The 16,141-nt window shown below is 40.6% G+C and overlaps 1 protein-coding gene across 1 annotated transcript in view; it reads right to left on the bottom strand.

Moving 5' to 3' along the window:
• The window catches only part of EXOC4 (exocyst complex component 4), a 754,752-nt gene that overhangs the window by 264,829 nt on the left and 473,782 nt on the right, over positions 1–16,141 (bottom strand). The window lies entirely within an intron of this gene.

Below are 16,141 nucleotides of genomic sequence, written 5' to 3'. Positions count from 1 at the left end.
CGCCTACACGTCTCCTTATCTCTCCAACTAGTATTTACTGAGCAATAACTATGTATCAGGGATAGTGTTAGTGACTGGGGATATGTAGATAAAGGTATGTTTTTTGTTCTCAAAAACTATACTACCTAGTAAGAGGAAAACACATGAGCGCATTAAATACCAGAGATTCTGTGACACAGATATATGCCACGTACAGTGGAAAAGGAAGGGAGGAGAAATGAGTTCTCAGGAAAGACTCATCAGAGGACAGCAGATACTGAAGCCAGACCACGGTGCAACATTTGGGTATGAGAGAGGCACAGATTGAAAGCACGGCAAAGCAAAGCAAAGCAAAGCAAAAGAAGAAGCTGCAGGCACAGGGCCAGATCTTGCAAGCTTCAATGAAGATACGCAGAAGGTGTGGAAGGGCTATAGGGAGGGTAGGGTAACAAAGGAATTGGGTAGGCGTTTCACAAAAACTGCTCTGGGGAGAAAGACTATACTCGAGAAGTTCATTTATGAGCTACTGACTATAAGCCCCTCCATTTGGAGTTTATCTCCTCGAAATTATGCCATCTTCCTCAGCACTTGATCATTTACTACCCTCGTGTTACCTCCCAATTAGACTTTATCCTGAGCGCCTTAGCTGAGACCCCCTTTGGAAAAGGCAAAAAAGTGTGCCTCAAGATTTCCCCTCACTCACTTTTATCCTGGGGTAAAACACATTTGATTGGAGAACATTCATTCCAAACATTCACTACACTTCTATATAACCAAAGCACCGTGCAAGATATCCATAAATAAGATGCCTACTTTGTGGACGAAAGAAAATTTAAATGTGGTGCACGGGGGATATTCCTCATCCTTGACATCTAGCCTAAATGTCATCCCCCCCCCCAGGCAGTATACCCTAAATCTCTTGGCCAGAAGTACTTCTAGCCCTCTTTGAACTGCCACAACATTTTATTTAAACTTCTTAATGGGGGCGCCTGGGTGGCGCAGTCGGTTAAGCGTCCGACTTCAGCCAGGTCACGATCTTGCGGTCCGTGAGTTCGAGCCCCGCGTCAGGCTCTGGGCTGATGGCTCGGAGCCTGGAGCCTGTTTCCAATTCTGTGTCTTCCTCTTTCTCTGCCCCTCCCCCGTTCATGCTCTGTCTCTCTCTGTCCCAAAATAAATAAAAAAAACGTTGAAAAAAAAAATAAAATAAACTTCTTAATGTATGTGTCGCATCACCTTTCATTCCGTGTCTCTCCTACAGGAGAGAAACTGCGACTTTCGTCTCCTCTTCCCTTGACAAGGAATCATACCTTTATCTCTTAAGAGTGCCTAGGAAGAAGTGACACGCACTGAAGACATGCGACAAATAAATACCTGATGGCTGAGTGGACGAATGAATGAAAACAATACATGAAGTCGGTAAGTCTCCATTAGCAGAGTTCAAGTGCAGTAGCAGACTCATGGGAGAAGAACTTGTGGACGTGGAAGTGTCCCTGGAACCCCTCACATGAAGTCATGAAGATGACAGTCTCATGACTTTACGGGAGCCCTACGATTAAGGCTAGAGTGTGTGAAGAGTCAGTCATGTAATGTAACTTTGTGGGTGTCTTGGGAGTAGTAAAATATGTTGCTGATTAGAGGTAGAGTCACTGTGAATTATGACAGTACAACTGCCGGATGGAGGTGATTTATTAGTTCTAGTCATTACCGCTGCTCCCACCCCCACAACCACTGTGGTTCTAGAGGCTGCAAACAGCAACTTCTATACCTCTGGCTGAGACTTAGTTCTTTAGAGTCAGTTCGTTTCCCACAGGGGCCAGGCAGGATGCTTGTATATGTAAAAGGTGCTAATCATTCAGGATTTTCATCAGTAATTAATCAACGTAAGACATCTTGTTTACAAGTTGCTGGAGAAGATGCATTTGGGCTGTCTTCTCTAGCAATACAGACATGCCACAAGGCAGAATTTTCTATTAGGACACAACAAAGACAATTTTGAAAAGAACTGCTTCCCATAATACTGTCTATATATAATGATATATTGATCCATAAAAGGCAAAGTAAAATATGCTGATAGAAAGAAGACAAGCAACATTATTTTCGAGACAGGAAGCTACTGGGCCCCTGTGTTCTTTTTCAGTTTGGAAACTTATTCAAGATCCTCCTTCTACCATCAGGTTTCCATGCCTCCCCTAAAAATACTGAAGTTGCAACTGATCTATTTCATTATCACCAACTGATGGAAGTTGCCGGAGTCATAGCTGAAGTCTTAATTTTTTTTAACATTTATTTATTTTTGAGAGAGAGAAGAGAGAGACAGAGAGAGAGAGAGAGAGAGAGAGAGAGGGAGATACAGAGTTCGAAGCAGGCTCCAGGCTCCGAGCTGTCAGCACAGAGCCAGACGTGGAGCTCAAACCCATGAACCATGAGATCATGACCTGAGCCTAAACTGGACGCTTAACCCACTGAGCCACCCAGGTGCCCCGAGTCATAGCTGAATTCTTAAACATATATAATTCTAGAAAGAAAACTTTTAAAAACAAATTAAAATTACGTTCTAATTGCTACTTCACTTACAGATCATTCTTGCCCTTTACCCTAGTCCAAGATTACAATCCCCCTTGGTCACTCATCCTGAATTCATTTCTTCACAAATCATATTCACGTGAAGGCTTGTCAGTGGCACCAAAACTTATTTCATGGCAGCTTTAAAGTCCAAATCTATTCAATTACTCTCAACTTGCGCCGGAAAAACATTCCGTGGCTATTCGTTAACTCATGCTGCCGGAGACAATGTCCAAGAGGATTTAGATGGTAGGATCCTCTCCTTTGTTGACACAGGAAAAGGACAGGAAGTTACAGGCTACAGCTAAGCTGAGAGTAGTTTACACTCTGACATGTTACCCTCGACTGGCCATTGCCTTTCCAAAGGAGACAGAACCCACTCTCTTCTCCCCTCCAAGTTTTCTTTAGAGCGGTCTACACTAGCAGTCGGTACTGCCTCACCCCTCCTGAATGGCTCTCACAGAACATGCTTGCCTGAAAGTAACAGGCGATCTCTTGGTAGCACTCATCGGGTCTGATGTCTTCACGCCATCCAACACTGTCGCCTGAAATGGCCCCCTCACGCAGGAAGGAGGCACGTGGCTATTCTTCCATTCCTTGTACACTTCCCTCTTCCTTCTCCCCTGACTGCTCCTTTTTGATCTCTTCAGCGACATACATTTCTTCCATCTAACCTTAAACAGCCGTCACCTACCTTTTGTTTTTGTTTTTTTTTTTACTTCGTATGCCCACCTTCACTATCATTATTGTAGTAGCTTCAAGTCACGTTATATACCACTAAATACAAAATTTACGACTAGTGCTTCGGACACAAAATTTCGACTGCCTGCTGTCCATCTCCACCAGCACGACATGGAGGACGCTCGGATTCAAAATGTGATCGGTAGCTCCTCTCTCAACCCAAACCCCTGCTCTTCCTGCCGTATTCCATCATCTGGTGAACGGCATTCCCATTTGCCCAGTTACTCCGCTTAAATGCCTCTGATGTGATACCCTCTTTCCTGTGTTCCCATAGCTTGTTCTCTGTATTTTCCCATAGCGTGTATTACAATATTTTGAAATTATCTATTTACCGATCTGACTCCTTCACTTGACCACGGTTCCTTGAGAAGAGGGGCCTTGCCCTTTTCCTCTCAGGCACAGTTCAGTGCCTGGAAAGATGGCAGTCGATCAAAAAGCGTTTGTTGAATTGAACTGAACATCTGTCCTGACTTCAGCATCAAATTTTAGGGAATTCGTTAGTGCTATCATGTAGCTAAGACATAATACCTTCTGTGAGCCTAATACAAATTTCCAATAGTGACAAGGAATCCCTCTCAAAAAACAATGCAGTGTTTTTCATTTTGCCAACTAAGGTTCATTATCTAACCTTCGTGATAGTTTAAATTAGGTGCTTTACATATGTCATCTGATTTTTCTTCTCTAGCCCTATAAGGCAGATACCACTGATAGCCCACTTTTATAAATAAAGATCCTGACTCACAGATAATTGGCAATTTACCTGAGGAGGCATGCTTTAAATCCATTTCTGTCCGGAGCCAAAGCTAAAGCTCTTGAGATAAGAGAAGAAAGTTTTTGATGTGAATTAGGGAGAGAAAACAAAGAATACCTTGCCAAAAAATTTTAAGTATTTTAAAGAAAGAAATTAATTTTAAAACTAAATGAAAGAAAAGAGAAGAATCAAGCTCTCTGAATAGTTCCAAGCATGCAATGAAAGGGGACAGTTCTGTAAATAAGAGTTCCCAGCACATCACAAGGTAAGTGGGAGAAAGTTTAAAAAAATATCTGGCGCCTGAAAAAGAGTGGGAGGAAGGGGAAACTTAAAGAGGAAGGAGCAAATGCTTCAAACTGAGAGAAGAGGAAAAGAGTGAAAGAGAAAAGACCCAACTCTGTTGGGAATCTTATTTTCACTCTAGTGATAAAGATTTGCAAGCTGGAGAAAACCTCTAACTATATGAAAAACCAAGTGACCTGGGCAGGCTGACATTAAGCAAATGTTTCAGAGAACGTATTAGAAAGTAAACTGCACTTGTTGGGCCTTTGAGAATCATTGTCAAGTACTAATTCTCTTCCTCTCTTCTAGAATAGTGGATAAGGAGTTTCAGAATGATGGAGAAAGTTTACCCTGCAGGGTGAGAATCTATCCTTCATGTGTGGGTAGGTTTGGTATAATGTTGATCCTTATATTCTAAAATTTATTATTCCCAATTACAACTTGATATTAAAACAACTCGGTTGAATGTTAGTGAGTCCAAATTCCATTGAGTTAGATAAATATTTTTCCACCACCATTCTAATAAAATGTCACTACTATTATTTTAGAAAGCATATTACATTGGAATTTAATTTAAATAGCAAGCGAGTTGCTTTCCTTTAAAGAATTACACTGTTTCCTGTGTTAAGCAAATAATAATTAACACAAGTACATACAGTTATAATTAGCAGGGAATTTAATTAAACAAATACGCCAACATAACCAGATGCATGACAAAGTAATTGTAATATGTCTTGCCAATGCATTCTTTTCCACTTCACAGTTCTTACATAGTAATTATAAAGCTATCTCTCTCTTTTTTTTATAAGAACAGAAGTTCTAAATATGAGTCTCCTAAAAGCAAGTAACAGAAAGCAAATAGAAGAAATCTTACTGAAGAGGAAGCATCGGATAGCTCTGCCTGAACTTCACTAGATTTCATTCTACTTCAGTTTTATGGGGTTGCATCCCTAAGCTGAGCAGATATATAGTAATATAATGTAATATAACATCACATAAATTATAGTATTATCATTAACTGTATATATAGGTTTTTAAGACTGATTTTACATAAATCTCCTAGAGTTAGGTACTCTGTCCTTAGAAGAGAAAGCAAGTCGCCCAGAAATCACGTGCCACTTTGTGTCCCAAAGGGGTCTCCCAAGAGAATAAGGAAATAAATTACAAGAGGGAGAGTAACTATAATTCACAGGTAAAGTTTAAGGTGTGTATGTTTATTTAACAATGAGGAAATAAAAATGATGGGTTAATCTGACAGTTTCCTTGTAAGAAAGATTATAAATACAGAGGAAGATGATTCATGCAGAAAAAGGAAAAGTTTTATTAGGTCATTTCTAGAAAAACTCCAAGTATGAACTTTATCACAATGCTATGTTATGCAAAGACCTTAAAATACATTTCCTTTTCTTTAAAAATTGTTTTTAAATGTCTGTTTTTGGGAGAGAGAGACACAGAGAGCAAGTAGAGGAAGGGCAGAGAGAGAGAGAGAGGGAGATACAGAATCTGAAGAGGGTTCCAGGTTCTGAGGTGTCAGCACAGAGCCCGATGTGGGGCTCAAACTCACAAACCATGAGATTATGACCCAAGCCAAAGTCAGACACTTAACCAATGGAGCCATCCAGGTGTCCCATTCCCTTTTCTTTTTAAAGATTTTTTATTTTTTTATTTTTAAGTAATCTCTACACCCCATGTTGGGCTCGAACTTACAACCCAGAGATCAAGAATCACATGCTATACTGACTGAGCCAGTCAGGTGCCCCAAAATACATTCCCTTCTTATTTTTATCCTATACTTACAAAAAACATGATGCTTTTAGTGATTAAGAAACAAATGATATGCTCATGGTAAACAAAAAAACAAAAACAACCCCCACACACATCTAGAGATATATTACAACTTCTAATTCTGAGTCGACCATGGTTAGAAGTATGCCATTAACCTTGGGTTTTCAAAATAAGAACCAGCCATTTTTAAATCTTATGTACACTATAAAGCGATTCTGCTTTAAAATTTTTACCTAGCACAGGTTACATGGAAACCAGTGATAAATTCAATCAAAACGCAGGTGGGTTGTGGCTATATCTGCTAGAGATCACTTCCATTTAAATATTAAGACCTGAGGGGCGCCTGGGTGGCTCAGTTAGTTGAGCGTCCGACTCCTGATTTCTGCTCAGGTCATGATCTCAGGGTCATGGGATTGAGTGAGCCCTGCATCAGGCTGTGTGCTGTGCACAGAGCCTGCTTAGGATATTCTCTCTCTCTCTCTCTCTCTCTCTCTCTCTCTCTCTCTCCCCCCAAACACCCCCTTCCTCTTCCTTTCCCTCTCGCACTCGCATGCACTCTCTAAAACAAATAAATAAAAAGAAATAAATATTAAGACCTGAAATCAAGGGGAAGAAACAGTGATTCTGATTTCATACAACACCCAGTTAAATGAAAATGTAAGATCTCCTTAAGCAACAGGATTAAGCTCATTTCATAGGAAAACAAAACAAAAGCTTGTACTCACAAACAATCTTAAGATAAGGATAGCAGCCAAAGGCCTAAAAGCTTCACCTACCTCTATGTAGGACTTAAAGGTTATAAAAAGTTTTCACACATTTTACCTTACCTACTGCTGGTAACCACCGCAGTTACCTGGTGATTATCTGTATTTAATTATACAGGAATTGAGACCTGGAGAAGATAAATGTCCTACCCAAGATCGCCTACCTAATAAATGGCCCAACTGGGATCAAAACCCCGTCTTGGAATTTTCAATTTACTGTCTTTCCTACCACCTTGCAGATGTCAAAGAAGAAAGGTCTGTGTGTATGTATAACAGATCCCAATAATCCCCAGATTAGCAAAAGCTTGATCAATATTAAGCAACTCCTTAGCTAATAGAAAGTAAATCACCAAGCTACTCAATACACTTGAAACCACTAACTTTCTCATTATTTCAAATATTACCCAAAAGAAAAGTTGAACATATCTGACAAAGTTTCTTTGCTGACTGTCTCAGAGGAAATCACTCCTCTAAGACTAGGATGTTTTTGAACTGAGAGGCTCACATCAAACAAAGTCCAGTGGCTTGTCTGCCTCAGTAAAACGCCATATTCTTGGGCCAAATCCTCTCAGCCCACAGCATGCTGCAGCCCTCCTAAGAGGGGTCAATGGATTTGTCCCCACGTTAGAGACACCATAGTGAAATGCCCATGAGACTTCCTGCGGTAGAAGAGGGTAGAGGGCTTCATATTTTCACTGCATGGATTAACTTCTCAGAGCGCCTCTTCTCTTTTTTCATGGCAGGAATATCAAAAGGATACATATACATATTTTTTTTTTCAATTGCAGCCTTTTGGAGAAGTTTTTGGAAAAGGATGCCAATCCTAATGAAAAACACGTTAACCCTGCTCAAAGTATGAAAACTACATAGAAACTGTGGGGTGCAGAAAGATGAGCAGAAATGAAAGTGAGGAGGTAAAATAAAATGAATAAGCATTTATTAAGTTGAATCAACTGTTTGCCTGACACTCTAATTCATTTACCCGCCACCCCTCATTTAATATTCACGTGTAACATATAAGGGAATCCGTATCGTCATCATTAACGTAAGAGATGGGGGCAAAAGTCAGGAGATTAAGAAATTCTACTCCACAGAGCTATGTTCTCTGTAGTTGACTTTTATTTTCTATGGCTACAAAAATCAAAAGAAAACCAAGAAACTCTGAAGTACTTTTGAGAGGTCCCATAGTAGGTAAGTCCCGGGACTGTGAGGGTCACTTGAAGCAGAAATGTCCAGCAGTAATCTGTTAAATTGCTTTCAGAGAACCCTATTTTCTCCACAGTCCTTTTCCTGAGATTTGTTCTTTTTTTTTTTTTAATATTTATTTATATTTGAGAGAGGGAGACACAGAGTGCGAAGGGGAGAGGGGCACAGAGAGGGGGAGACACAGAATCCGAAGCAGGCTCCAGGCTCTGAGCTGTCAGCACAAAGCCCAGTGGGGGCTCAAACTCAGGAGCCCTGAGATCATGACGTGAGCTGAAGTCAGACGCTTAACCAACCGAGCCACCTAAGGGCCCCTCCTGAGATTTGTTCTTAATAAAAGGGTTCTAATTTCTCTCTCTTAAAAGTGTTTGGTGTTGCAATGTCTGTTGTTGTTGTTGTTTGTTGAAAACCCAGATACCTTTTCTTTTTTGGAAAACATTAAAATGCAGGCAGTCCTGTATAAAAGCAGTAGCAGCTGCTCCCATTATTGAGCATTATTCTAGAACTTGTATATTTGTATTAATGCATTTAATCCTTCCAACAACCCCATGAAGTCATTTTCAAATGGGCACCAAGAAGTTAAGGAATCTGCCTACTGTCACACTGCTGATAAGTTAAGGGAGCTAGGAGTCCAATTTTTTTTTTTTTTTTTTTTTAGGATTTCAAAACTGTGCTCTTTACCACTTAATCCACTCAATAAACCAAATGACAGAACGGAACATTTTTCTTGTTGCCAGGTGCTGTGCGAGGTAAAGAGGATACAGAAAGGAAAGACACGGTACGGAGTCCTCAGGGCAGACACCTAACAAGACACTGAACAGACTATACTCCAAACTTTCATTTTCTAGAGACAGGTGACTTAAAGAGACAAGCATTTATACTTGGTGCTCAGGCCTGTTTCAAATAAACCTAACCACCATTCATAATTCTCTGTGTGGTCCCCAGACTCTCAGCACCAACTCCTCCAGGAAAATAGTTCGAAACGCAGATGCCCATGGTTCTGTGTAGACACGCAACCTTTGCCAGAGAGATATCCCGACTTTATAAATTGATGTCCAGCAAGCAATTATTTTAAATGTCCTCCCACATTATAAAAGCAATACATGTTAATTGCATAACACAATGAAAAGTGCCAAGAAAATAAACACTGTCAATGTTTTGTTGTATTTTCTTCCTAGCTAACGCACAGTTAAGATCACGATATATATATATATCATTCGGATACTACTTTATTTCTCCCTTTTTTCTTTCTGAAAGAGGTTAGAACTGTTCCTTCACTTAATTTTTTTTTAATTTTTATTTTTTTAATTTGCATCCAAGTTAGTTAACATACAGTGCTATAATGATTTCAGGAGTAGATTCCAGTGATTCATCCCCTATATATAGCACCCAGGGCTAATCCCAAGTGTCCTCCCTAATGCCCCTTATCCATTTAGCCCATCCTCCCACCCACAACTCCTCCAGCAACTGTTTGTTCTCTATATTTAAGAGTCTCTTATGTTTTGTCCCCTTCCTTGTTTTTATATTATTTTTGCTTCCCTTCCCTTATGTTCATCTGTTTTGTATCTTAAATTCCTCATATGAGTGAAGTCATATGATATTTGTCATTTCTCTGATTGGCTAATTTCACTTAGCATAATACCTTCTAGTTCCAACCACGTCATCGCAAATGGCAAGATTTCAATCTTTTTGATTGCCAAGTAATACTCCATTGTATGTATGTATGTGTGTATGTGTGTGTGCATGTGTGTGTATACCACATCTTCTTCATCCATTCATCCTTCGATGAACATTTGGACTCTTTCCATACTTTGGCTATTGATAGCACTGCTATAAACACCGGGGTGCCTGTGCCTCTTTGAAACAGCACCCCTGTATCCCTTGGATAAAGTAGTGCAATTGCTGGGTCATAGGGTCGTACTTCTATTTTTAATTTTTTGAGGAACATCCATACTGTTTTCCAGGGTGGCTGCACCAGCTTGCATTCCCACCAGCAGTATAAAAGAGATACTCTTTCTCCACATCCTCACCAACATGTTGCCTGAGTTGTTTATTTTAGCCATTTTTACTGGCGTGAGGTGGTATCTCATTGTGGTTTTGATTTGTATTTCCCTGATGATGAGTGACGTAGAGCATTTTTTCATGTGTCGGTTGGCCATCTGGATATCTTCTTTGGAGAAGTATCGATTCATGTCTTTTGCCCATTTCTTCACTGGATTATTTGTTTTTTTGGGTGTTGAATTTGATAAGGTCTTTATAGATTTTGGTTACTAGCCCTTTATCTGATATGTCATTTGTAAATACCTTCTCCCATTCTGTCGGTTGCCTTTTAGTTTTTGATTGTTTCCTTCGCTGTGCAGAAGCTTTTTATTTTGATGAGGTTCCAACAGTTCATTTTCGCTTTTGTTGCCCTTGTCTCTGGAAACACATTGAGTAAGAAGTTGCTGCAGCCAAGGTCTAAGAGGTTTTTGCCTGCTTTCTCCTCGAGGATTTTGATGCCTTCCTGTCTTATGTTTATGTCTTTCATCCATTTTGAGTTTATTTTTGTGTATGGTGTAAGAAAGTGGCCCAGGTTCATTTTTCTGCATGTTGCTGTCCAGTTTTCCCAGCACCATTTGCTGAAGAGACTGTCTTTATTCCACTAGATATTCTTTCCTGCTTTGTCAAAGATTAAATGACCATATGTTTCTGCATCCATTTCTGGGTTCTCTATTCTGTTCTATTGATCTGAGTGTCTGTTTTTGTGCCAGTCCCATACCGTCTTGATGATTAAGGCTTTGTAATACAGCTTGAAACCCGGGATTGTGATGCCTCCAGCTCTGGTTTCCTTTTTCAGGATTGCTTTGGCTATTTGGGGTCTTTTCTGGTTCCATACAAATTTTAGGATTGTTTATTCTAGCTCTGTGAAGAACGCTGGTGTTATTTTGATAGGGATCACACTGAATATGTAGACTGCTCTAAGCAGTATCAACATTTTAACAATACATGTTCTTCCAATCCCGGAGCGTGGATTATTTTTCCTTTTTTTTTGTGTCTGCTTCAATTTCTTTCATAAACTTTCTATACTTTTCAGTGTATAGATTTTTCACTTCTTTGGTTAGGTGTAGTCCTAGGTATTTTATGGTATTTGGTTACTTTATTCCCTTCTTATATCCTAGACACTTTTCAGTATCATTAAAAATCCATGGTAAATATTATTTTAGTCACCATGTAACGCAACGTCATGCGGATATAGAACAATACCATTTTCCTACTGCCAATTTGGTCCCAAATTTCTGCTGCTGTAAACAAGCTGCGATGAACATATTTGTGCAAAAATATTTACTCACATATCAGTATACTACTTGGATATAAATATCTATAAGTGAAAAACGCTAAGTTTAAGTATTTCCATACTTAGTGGTTGTACTAATCAATGATCCCTCTGGCAGAATGTAAGACTACCTGTTGGCTTGCCATTTGACAAAGGTAAGGAAATGGTTTACGTTTTAGTTTTTTGTTTCTAACAATGTTTAATATGCACCAGCCAGCAGACGTTTTTGCACCCATACAGGCTCTCATTTGTTGATTTTTACTGCTTAACTTAGGCCATATGAAATTGCCCTTTTACGGGTAAAATATAGTTGAAAGTCAGCAATTTCGTACTGTTCAAGTACAATAGGTTAACTTTCAGGATTTGAAATTTTATCACTTAAATTGGCAAGTCTGTCACTGTATATTGGGACAAGGACATATGTATATGGAATGAAGAAAAAGACATCTTGCCACTGGTTTCAGTATCATCTTGGGTCTCACTCAGAGCTCTGCCTCCTTCCGCAACCAAGTACACAATGGGATTATAAACGTATAATCCCATTTTACGTTTTCCCTTAACGGTGTGTCAGTTCCTACAGTATAAATGGAGAGGGGAGGGAGGGCTATCAAATCATTGAGAATCTGTCCCCTTCGAATCTCAGAATCCTGTGTCTTCCAGAACAGGTCTCTATTCCTCTTACCTCTCTACCGGATGTTCGTTACTCCACACCTGCGCTTTTTCTCTTCTGTTCCAAAGATGTAGACAGAGAAGGCCAGACACGAACGAGAGGAACTTAAGGAGGCAGTGAAAAGCATTCACATTATCTCTTCAGGAGCCTTTTGCTCACTGCTTCTTGGTAAGCCACTTTAGGGAAGTTTCAGGCAAGGAGGGAGAAGAAGAACCTTCTAAAAGGAACCTAAATCGTCCACTCTGTCAGTCTCTTCAGTCTAGGCCAAAATCACCGCACCCAGGTCAAAGTGTTTGCCTTCCTAATTAGTATTGCTGGTAGGTTATAAAGGGAGGTAGGAAGAACTGAACCAAGTCGTACAGAGAATACGCTTATGAGCTCTTATCTCAATCAACAAAGTTGATTTCACACTGTAAAGTAAGTCCAATGCCAACCAAGCCACATGGTAGGTAGGGTGGGAAAAGCAGTCAACTTCATCTTCTAAGCAATCTGGGGTCTAGCCCTGGCTCGCTATGGGACCTTCGCTCAGTCCAGAGCCAGTCTAGGTATCAGTTCACTCTTTGGTAAGAAGAGATAGTGTAGAAGTGCTCTAAAGTCTCTTTCCAGTTCTATGAAGACACTGACAATTGGATAATACTACAGGCAGCCTTTTCTATTTTTTATTTTTTAACTCTGGCAACAGTGCATTTTATCAAGGGAGTTTCATAGCAAATCTTTCAAAGTAGGCTCTGAGGCACCCTTAAACTCTCACATATGCTAGAAAATACAAGGGTTTTTACGAGTTTCAGGAGTCTATTTCAGATGCTTTAGAAGAAATAGTGTTATCCAAGCTGATTAATTCATTTCATCTGTGTGGCTCTATGCAATTGTTGGGATTTTTCCAAAAATGCTCCTTAGGGTATCTTCTGCTGACATTGTTTTGTTCAAAATTTCAGAGGTAAACATCAACACAGAATGCTAATCTTCCTTTAAGACTTCTTAATTAAGGGAGGTTGAAGCCCCAGTAGATTTGTTGTTACTACTAAATTCTTAATTTATCGGTTTGTGTGCTCTTTCTCTGATCACTGATAGGCTGAATCATGCAAATTTTCGTGTGGGGTTTGTGAACTGGCCATCTTGTTTTTGCCATCAAGTTGTAAAGATGGTATTTCAGGTTAAATATCAATAATGGAAAATCCAAGAGATGATACGTATCTGTTTTTTTCTGTTATAATTTTGTTGCATCGAGTACTGCTTGCAGTAAGGAGACCATTTCCTAGGCCATGGAAATATTTTTGTTACAGAGAACTTTCTGATGTCTAGGAAAAAGACTTCTTTTTAAATCAGCCTGAAAAGACACTGACATGCTGTGTGAATGCTAACTTCTGTCTTTCGGAAAGAAAACTCTGTAGTATAGTGGAGATGATGGAGAATGAAAACCAGGAGGCCCCAATGCCTGGCTTTGCTACAAGTGTCTTTCCATAATGAGGCCTAGAGTGGTACAAGGTCAAATCAGCTGGGCAGAGGGAAGTCACCTGAGCAGCAGAGAGAAAGCACAGGTGTGGGTAACATCAGGTAGAGAGGCAGGAGGAGTGGAGACTTGTCCCAGAAGACACAGGATTCTGAGATTCGAAGGGGACAGGTTCCCAGCGATAGGACAGCCCTCGGGGCTCCACCCTCACTCTAGGGACTGACATTCTACTAACGGAAAACACGATGATAGCGTATGTCTTTCCTTGTCCTATCCCATCACTAAAACAATATTTGGAAAACATTTCTGTGTTAAGAATATTACAGACTCAAATGTAGTTACTGTCCACAAACACTCCATCAAAATCCTACTCTCTTCACTAAAAAAGGCCAGCTGAAAAAGGGCAAAATTTTCTGAATGTCTCTGTTGTTCGAATCTGCTGACTCAATACCATTTGTCGTGTCCATGGGGCCTGTGAAGAGTCTCACTGCACAGAACTGGGCATTACAACAGGACGTGTCAAAACAGACGTCGTCTCCCCGTGATTTTTTCCTGTAAGGGATTTGACTTGTCCTGTTTTCATCTTTGGTCAGACTGCTGCTGACTTGGAGGCAATGATTAATTTTAACCTGTACTCTGCTTTTCTTGGCCACCCCCCCCCCACCACCATATTTCCTGTGTCTTCTTTTCTTGTGTTCGAGGCCACCTCCAGACCAAACTGGAAAGCAGGTGGAGTGCACCACCACCCTCGCCTCTGACTTTCTTCTACAGTACTCCTTCCTGAACTCTGACCACACCGCTCCTCCCCAGCATTCAAGGACAGCCTCCTCTTCTGACTGCTTTCCGTCCTTGTCCATGAGGACGCCGACTCAGCAAGGTGCTTCTCTCTGCTTGCTGGCGTGGAAAAAGGGGCCAATAACGGAGTCTCTGGAACCGTGCTACCAAGGCCTGAATCCCGGCTCTGTCATTTACTGACTGTGTGACCAGGAAACAGGTGTGTAAATCCTGTCAAGCCTAATTCTCTTCCTCTGTAAAATGAGGAAGGTCACAGGATTGCTGTATTTAAAAAAAATTTTTTTTCAACGTTTATTTATTTTTGGGACAGAGAGACACAGAGCATGAACGGGGGAGGGGCAGAGAGAGAGGGAGACACAGAATCGGAAACAGGCTCCAGGCTCGGAGCCATCAGCCCAGAGCCTGACGCGGGGCTCGAACTCACGGACCGCGAGATCGTGACCTGGCTGAAGTCGGACGCTTAACCGACTGCGCCACCCCGGCGCCCCAAGGATTGCTGTATTTAAATAAGATAACACATTAAGGCCACTTTAGATCTGTGCCTGGGGTACAGTAAATATGCACGGAAGCTTAGATATTATTGTATTACATCATTAATATGTTACTATTAGTCAGCATCACTGATTAGCTTCTCCCAGATACATCAGAATTTTAAAGGAAGATTCTTCCGAGAAATAATATCGTAATCTAATATTCCATGAGAAAAAGAATTATGTAGTCAAATAAATGTGGGAAGTACTGGTATAAATAAAGATTTTTTTTTTTCTTATGGGACTTTCTAGGATCTTTACTATCTGAAGGAGTAATGAATTACTAAGTGGGGTATTCGCTGTAGTATTTTCCAACCTTGTTTACTTATGGAACTATTTCCCTGCCTAGAACATCTTATTTCACAAAATAATGAGATTCTACAGAACACAACTGGGCAAAGCGCCTTCATCTAGATTTTACTGGCGTAATTTCAGGCACTGTTATAAGCTGGAGGGAAGGAATCTTTGGCATGGGGAGCAGTCCCTGGATCCTACAAAATGTCACCGTATTTCAAACTGCTTAGCCTCTAAGGTTGCACTGGCCCTTCTCCTTATTCTTCTCTACCCTCCAGAAATGCCTCAAAGTTTCGACACTTCGTCCTTAAGTACTTAAAACTGCCAGTGCACTTTAATTCTTGATTTTCCCTTAAGAACAACGTGATCTTTATACTCTTTATAATCTAAAGATTGAAAAGGCACAATGTATTCCAGAAAAAAAACGCTATATATTTTAGTTATGTCATTAAACTTCAAAGATTAAGAATCCCTTGAGTATCCAGGCAAGAAAAAAATTAATGCTACTTTATACATACATAAGACCAGGGGTGCCTGGGTGGTTCAGTTGGTTAAGCGTCCAACTTCGACTCAGGTCATGATCTCACAGCTTGTGAGTTCAAGCCCCACTTTGGGCTCTGTGCCGACAGCTCCGAGCCTGGAGCCTGCTTCAGATTCTGTGTCTCTCTCCCTCTCTCTCTGCCCCTCCCCACTCGTGATCTGTCTCTGTCTCTCAAAAATAAATAAAAATTTTTAAAAAATGTATACGTACACAGACCATGCTTGTATACACCCACCCACACTTTCCAGAGTATAACTGTATATCACGTTTCTGTTTTACTTACTAAAAATGTATGCAGGGGTGCCTGGGTGGCTCAGTCAGTTGTGTCTGACTCATGATTTTGGCTCAGGTCACGATCTCACGGTTTGTGGGTTTGAGTCCCATGTTGGGCTCTGTGCTGAGAGCTCAGAGCTGGGAGCCTGCTTCGGATTCTGTGTTTCTGGCTCTCTCTGCCCTTCCCCCACTTGCACCCGGTCTCTCT

Source organism: Prionailurus bengalensis, chromosome A2, assembly GCF_016509475.1.
Source record: "Prionailurus bengalensis isolate Pbe53 chromosome A2, Fcat_Pben_1.1_paternal_pri, whole genome shotgun sequence".
NCBI classification, from domain to species: domain Eukaryota; kingdom Metazoa; phylum Chordata; class Mammalia; order Carnivora; family Felidae; genus Prionailurus; species Prionailurus bengalensis.
This window is presented reverse-complemented; position numbering and strand designations above follow the sequence as displayed.